Raw genomic sequence first — 7,825 nt, forward strand, 5'->3', positions numbered from 1 at the left:
TGACTGTCAAATGTAGACAGGCTTCCAAGATGCAGTTTAAAGTGCTGGTTTTCAATTATAAGATCTTTCACTGTAAAGAGCTATTTGCGTGGCTGCCAATCTGCAACTTTCTCTTGTCATCCCACAAAATCTGGCACAATGAGCATGCATCAGGTTCCTTCTATCATAGTACTGTATGTCACCTAACAGGATTTAACATGTTTTTTCTATCACAGTATTCCATATGGAAAAGCCTCCCATTTGTGATTTGGATGGTCATATCCTTGGCCTTTAGTAAGGCCCTGAAAATCTAGCTTTTCCTCTAAGCCTTGGACAGAACCTGGATGAGCCTGTCTAGAAATGAAGTGATTTGAATAAGAATATGATATGGCTGGCCTGGATTATTTAGTATTTCTGCATTTCATTTTTTAATTCCTTTTTGTTTAACTTTTAACCCTATGTAAGCACTCAGGGCTACTATTGCAAATCAGGTAGCCATATAAATCATATTAATGAATAAAAGGAAAGAATGAAGGAACCTAGGAAGGGGCCATCATTACATTCTAGTAGCATACTGGAAACTCTAAGAGATAAAAATAGATGGAAAAAAGGAGCCTGCACCGTGACATAAAAAGTGTAAGTAATAAGGAATTTTAAGGAATGAAGCAAAACCTTTGAAAAGCATATGGCAAAAAATAAAGGCTTAAAATAGATTCCTAAAAGGATATTGAGACTGCAGAGGAATTTAAAGAATTCCTTGCACCAGAGATTGGATTGATTTTCTCAGCTCAAAGGGACTAATTCTAATAATTAACGCACATTGGGGAAACAAAAGAAGATATTTAAAATATTTAAGCAACTACACTTGCTGAATCACAATGTCATCCATCTAGGAAATCTTAAAGAACATAAAATTGCTGATTTCCTAACAAACTATAGGCCACCCAAATAATCAAGAATGTTCAAATATCTCTATGTAAATTTTTTAGCATGAAAAAAGGCAACTGAAGGGGGAATGTGATGCAGGTGAATAAAATAAGACATGGCGCAAAGAAGATATTTTTCTCCTTTCAAAATATCATCCAAAAATGATTGAAAAGAGATTTAGAGCAGACAATAAAGATAACTTCTTCATAAGATATGGTTAATATAAAGAACCTATGATCATAAAACATAGTAATGGCCACTAATTTGGACAAACCTAAAAGGGGGTTTATTTATGGAAGATTTATTTATGGAAGATAAGTCTACCAAGGAGCAGAACAGCATACCTCCAAATACCAACTGCAGCAAAATAACTGAGCAGAATAATGCTCTGCTTGCTGCTTCAAAATCCCTGAAGCATTGGTCAGCTACTATGAGAGGAAAAAATGGCTAAAGTAAGATAGACCTTGATAGCAGGCCAATTTTATCGTATTAGATCCATTGCTCCATGGATACAAGACAACTTAAGATGAATTCATAGCATTCCATTATCAGTAGCAACATTCCAGGGTTGTATTTAGGTAACACTAGAAGATACTGTGATTTTCCTTACAGGAATTTTCAATTGCTCCTGGAGATTTTCAATTATTCTAAATAAAAGTTAAAATCACTAGTAATTTCTGTTGGCATACAAGTTTTTATAGAATTGACATATAGTATGATAATGATATTTCTTCAGGTTGAAACTATACTTCCTGAATATTAGTAGTTAGAAATTCTCTAGGATAACATCACGGTTAATTTGGATTACTCTCTACTTTGCTGATATAAATTTGGCCCACTTCAATTCTTTATGCCTTCCTCAAATCTCATCATGAGTTTGCTGTTCAGACAGGCTCTTCTTCCAAAGGAAAGGTGACCATATAACACACAGTATATTTTATTACAAGTTTTTGTTGGCATCAGCTGTCTCCCTCTCCTTCAAAATTTCCTGTCACAACTGAAGGAGGAGGACAATATAAATAGAAACTTGAAAGGACTGAATTCTCCCAGGACAATAGCCAACACTCAGCTGTTTCCTTTTAAAGTTTAGAATCATTTTCTTCTTTAGCTCCTAGGATAGCGCATGACTTAGAAGGCAGGGGTGCTTGAAAAGAAGTAAAAATAGCAAGCTATTCAAGGAGAGCCTTTGATGGCATTTCTTGAGTTTAAAAAAAACATTCATACCAAAGATCTTTTTGATAATGGCAGCATGAATTTAGTCAATGAAGAAGTAGAAAAAGGAGATCAAAGAAAGCTAAGAAAATAGTGCATGAAATTACCAATGATCAAGCCTGAACTTTTAAAATATAAACTGAAATGTAAAATCAAGTTTATCCCATCTCAGAATAAATACTGTTGTTCAATGATTAAACAAAAAGAAAATTCATTTATATACTCTAAAGAATAAGTTGTAATGTTGCCCTCTAATCAAGGACCATGAAAGCATTTAGGGTTATCCATCCATAGGCTACAATTAGAAGTTATAATGCAAATAAAAAATAAAAATAAGAACCACTGTGTGCTTTTTCTTTCAAACACTTCCTGATTTTACTATTTTGTGGATAAGTATATATATATATAAGTGTGTGTGTCTGTGTGTGTCTGTGTGTGTAAATCAAAGAGCAGGTGGCAATCATTGCTACCTTTGCTGGATCAAGAGTGAGTCTAGGGCTCAATCATCTCACATGTGCAATGAGCTCTACATTGGGCTACCCTTGAAAAGCATTCAGAAGTTCAACTGGTGCAGAGTGCAGCGGCACAGTCAGTCTTTGGAGCCCCTGGAGTGGCCCATGTTCCACTGTTGTTCCAGAGCTGCACTAATTGTTGATTTACTTCTGGGTGCAATTCAAGGTGTTGGTTATTATCTATATAAAGTCCTGCATGGCATGGATTCAGATTAGTTAAGGCAGCGGTCACCAACCGGTGGTCTGTAAGAAAATTTTGGTGGTCCGCAGAAAAATTATTTGCGTTTTTTATATTGCACTAAATCAGGGGTCCTCAAACTACAGTCCCCTGGGATGGATATGTGCAATGAATGTTCGTGTTGCTGCACAGAGTCTCCCCCTTTGGGATCTTTTTGTGCAGATCGGAGGGGGGCAGAAATTCCAACTTCCTGGTGCCGGGGAATTAGGCAAAGGCTGGAGGGAAGTGCCGCTGGTGGCAAAGAACTGGAGGGCCTTGTTCCAATGGGACTGCATCATGGCCTGGAACTGGCTGACCAACTCATCCCACTGAGCCTCCATGCACTGGTACCTGGCCTTGTACTCCCACAGGTCTTCCCTCTGCTTGGAAAGCCTATGCTCCTAGTCCTCAGTGAGGTGCTTCTGCTGAGCCTCCTTCTCAGTCAGATCCAATTTGAACAAAGCCAGCTGTTTTGCCAACTCTTTCTCCTGGTGGCTGCTTAGCTCCAATGACTGCTTCCTATTGGGGCCTAAACAGCCCAGGCAGGCAGCCGAGAAGTGGCGAATAGAGGCTGGCAAGGCACCCCTCGATGTGAATGACATCAAGTTGGTCATGCCCACCCAGTCACATGACCACGTTGCCATGCCCACCCAGCCAGTCATTAGGTAGATCATATTAGTTTTCCGCGGGATTTAAAATTATGAATTTAGTGGTCCCTGAGGTCCAAAAGGTTGGGGACCCCTGACTTAAGGAACCTTCTCACTCCTATGGGACAGGGCTGCCCCACCTGGGCTGGCAGAGGAGGCATGCTGCAGAACCTGTCAATCAAGGAATTCTCACTGATGATATCCAGGAGAGCCTTTTCTGCTGTGATCACCAGCTCTTTGGAACAACTTGCCCCGAGGTGAGATTGGCTTTCTCACCCTCCAGATATTCTGCAAGAGCCTGAAGACCTGGCTCTGCAAGTTGATTTGGAGCCCTAGTGGGGGAGTACCACACTGGATGTGATTGATCGACTAATACAGCGGTTCTCAACCTGTGGGTCGGGACCCCAGTGGGACCCAAACAGGACACCCCCAGCAATCAGAGCACAAAAAAACCCCATCCAATCAGAGCACAGCCAAGCTCCCACCCAATCAGTTCAAACCCCCACTAGCAGTTAAAAAGGAAGAAACAGCTGCAATCACACATTGCTCCCAGAAGCACGAAGCTGAAGCCTGAAGATGACGAATGAGACTTCGTCGAAACGTCGCCAAGACACTTCCAATTTTACGCGGGAGAAAACCCAAATAACCAAAGACCTACATACAAACACCCGCGAAAACCTCAGAAAACATATATTTGTATGTATGTATGTATGTATGTATGTATGTATGTATGTATGTATGGTTTTATTTTGATGTTGTAAGCTGCCCAGAATCATTTTGCAGTGGGCAGCAAACAAATTTAATAAATAAATAAAATAAAATGTGTCTGTAAAATGACAGGAAAACAAGCGAGCAAATACTGAAGTTTCAATGTTATGCAGATTCAGCATATTGTTGTCTTTCCAACAGTTAAAGCTAGGCTTTTTACATTGTTTTTCACCTGACACTCACTAGATAATCATTTAATAGTGATCTAAGATTTTGAATACAGTACTAGTTGTATCTATATCAAGTGATCCATTTTTATTTGCAAAATCCCTTTTAAATTACATGCCTACTAAACAACTGAGTCAGAGTTGGGTTGGCTTTTAACCCTTTCTTTCTGACATGTTATCTTGATACAAGTCTTGGAATTTGAGATGGCTATAGGGAGATATTTGCTGTCTCCAACTATGTGAAGGGCTTCACACAGATGATTGGGCAAACATTTTTCAGAGTTGTTGTAGATATCAGTGTAATTTTAAAACATGGCTTTAAATTACAAGGAAATACATTTTGATTGAAAATCAGAAAAAAAATCCCATTAGTAAAAGTTATTCAAGAGTGGAACAGATCACTACGAGAGTTAAAACCCTTCTTTTAAAAAAAGCACCAGGCCAGACTGTGCTGACAATAACACAACAGACCAATTTTCTCACTTAAATTATTTTTTTCCTTATTTATTTATATCCCATCTTTATTATTTTTACAAATAATTCAACACGGCAAACATATCCCGCATAGAGTGGTGGGATTCAAATAAGTTAACAACTGGTTTTCTGCCCTAATCGGTAGGGGGGGCTGGGTGGTCATGTGACTGAATGGTCATGGCCAACTTGACGTCACTCAAGTCAAAGGGGCGCTTCGCCTCACCTGGTATTTCATGACCATGGGGATGCTGCAATGTAACAAGGCTTAACCCAGAGGCAATTTCGGAAAACATTTAAGCAGGCTAGAAACAACACACACAGGCAAACCAGAACACCTCCTTCCTGCCTTCCTGACAGGATTAAAACCATAAGGTGGGAAAAACAAAAGGCTGTTGGACTGAGATTTCTTCCAACAGCCGGTTCACCAAACTGCTCGAAAGTTAATTACTAGTTTGCCCAAACCGATGCAAACCAGCTGAATCCCACCACTGGCTGCACACCTTCCTCCTTCTGTTTTCCCTATAACAACAACCCTGTGAAGTGGTTGGACTTGAGAGTGTGACTGGTCCAAAGTCACCCAGCTAGCTTTCATGGCTGAAGCAAGACTTAAACTTATGCTATCTGAAATTCAATTGCTTAGCTTTTTTCAAAAAGTCAATTATATCTTCTGGCATTTATTACCTTCTCATCAGAAGAGGGTTAGGGTTAGGATTAGAAATTTGGATATTCTGTAACGTTTGCGGATATAGAGTTTAACATTAGATGTAATACTTCCTTTGCCATCCCATGCCCAAAGAAGTTGTCCCCAATGATAGACAGTGTGATTTAACCATCTAGAACGCCAAGTTATCTTTGTTACAGTATATATTGATCTCATTTTGAATTATTGATTATCAATAATTATGGAATTGATTTTCAAACATTTTACCATAGGGCTACAATTCCAGCTTTTCTGATGGAAGTAGATTAAAGCGTGTTTCATCAAAACTTTTTTTAAAAAAAATTCTACAATATTTTTTTTGTGTATGTGCTTTGACTTAGTCTTGAGTCATGGTGAGTAAATGGACAAACCCCTGGTGTGTTCTTAGCAATATTTTCAAAATGGTTTATTTAGGATTGAGAGAGTGACTAGCACAAAATCATCCAGCTGGCTTCTTTGCCTAAGCCAGGACTATTAAATATTAAATGGGAAACCCAGAGTATAAGCATTGATACCTGATATAGCCAATCATTCCCTTAGATCAACAAGTCATTCATTTGCACGAGCAATCCCGCACATTCCCAATAAAGACATCCTTTCTTTAGGGAATAGCTAAAGGGGCCGGGATAGCTCAGGCAATAGAGAAGCCTGTTATTAGAACACAAAGCCTGCAATTACTGCAGGTTTGAGCCCGGCCCAAGGTTGACTCAGCCTTCCACCTTTATAAGGTAGGTAAAATGAGGACCCAGATTGTTGGGGGGGCAATAAGTTGACTTTGTAAATATACAAATAGAATGAGACTATTGCCTTATACATTGTAAGCCGCCCTGAGTCTTCGGAGAAGGGCGGGGTATAAATGTAAACAAACAAACAAACAAACTTTCAATCAAGGTGCAACAAGATTTGATCATTGAATGTGTTCTGTCCTGGAGCTTGTGACATTTCTGAACATACCCAGAATGGAATCATTACCAACTTCTCATATCTAGATCTAGGAGGAGTTTAGAGGAAACTCTCCTTTCCTGCTGTTATTAATATACATTTTCCAACATCCCAAAGTTCCTTATCCATTGTCTGTGTAAATGGGAGAATTGGAGGATTTCAGCAACATCTAGAGTAGGGGTGTCAAACTCGATTTCATTGAGGGCTGCATCAGGTTATGTTTGACTCGGTGGGCCTGATGGGTGTGGCCAGCTCATTCGTGTTGGGGGTGGCTGTGGTGGCCCGAGTACTCTGCCAGTGAAAACGGAGCTCGGGAAGGCTCCATTTTTGCTGGCAGAGGGTTGCAGGAAACTGTCGCAGCTGAAAACAGGGCTTGGGAGGTCCATACGCAGCTCTCCTGAGCTCTGTTTTCGCTGGCAGAGAGTTGCAGGAGGCTGTCGCAGCCAAAAATGGAGCTTGGGAGGGTTGCATAGGGCCTTTCTCTGCTCTGTTTTTGCTGGCACAGGCACCGCAGACTGGTCCTTTGCTATTTCCAGGAAGGCCCTTTGGACCAGATCCAGCCCGTGGGCCTTGAATTTGACACCCCTGATCTAGAGGAAGAAAGATATATCTACTGTATTTTTTGGACTATAAGATGCTCCAGACTATAAGATGCACCTACCTTTTGGGGAGGAAAACAAGAAAAAAAAACCTGCCTCTCCCTCTCAACAATTTTCCTCCTTGCAGCAAACACCAAACAGCCTGGTCAGCTTCAGCACAGTCTGTTTTAGTACGAGCAGCTGACTGGTGGTTGGATCGGCTTCCCAGAATACTGCATATCAGCTGCTCCAGGCTATGGGGATTGCCACCACCCATTGCCACTGTCACCGTCTATCGCTGCTTCTGCCTATCGCCACCTCCGCGTGGCCCATTTTTGTGGTGCTACAGACAACTATTACATATTCTATGGGCTCAATAATAACAAAAAGATCGAACCTCACCAAAAATATCACTTGAAGCCAAGATCACCAAACAGAGGCTATCATACTTTGGTCACGTCATGAGAGCTGACTCATTTCAAAAGTCAATCATGCTGGGAGTGATCAGCAGAAAAAGGAGAAGGGGCTGGCCCAGTACCCGCTGGCTAGACACCATAAAGGATGACAGAATGACCACGGCAAATCTGAAGGAGGCAGTGCAAGGAGCATGGATAGTGCTCCTATCCATGCTCCTTGCATGCTCCATAAAGTGGCCAACGGTTGAACACAACTGAATGGTTGATGACGATGATGATGGGATGT

This window comes from Ahaetulla prasina, chromosome 4 (genome assembly GCF_028640845.1).
Source record: "Ahaetulla prasina isolate Xishuangbanna chromosome 4, ASM2864084v1, whole genome shotgun sequence".
Lineage (NCBI taxonomy): Eukaryota > Metazoa > Chordata > Lepidosauria > Squamata > Colubridae > Ahaetulla > Ahaetulla prasina.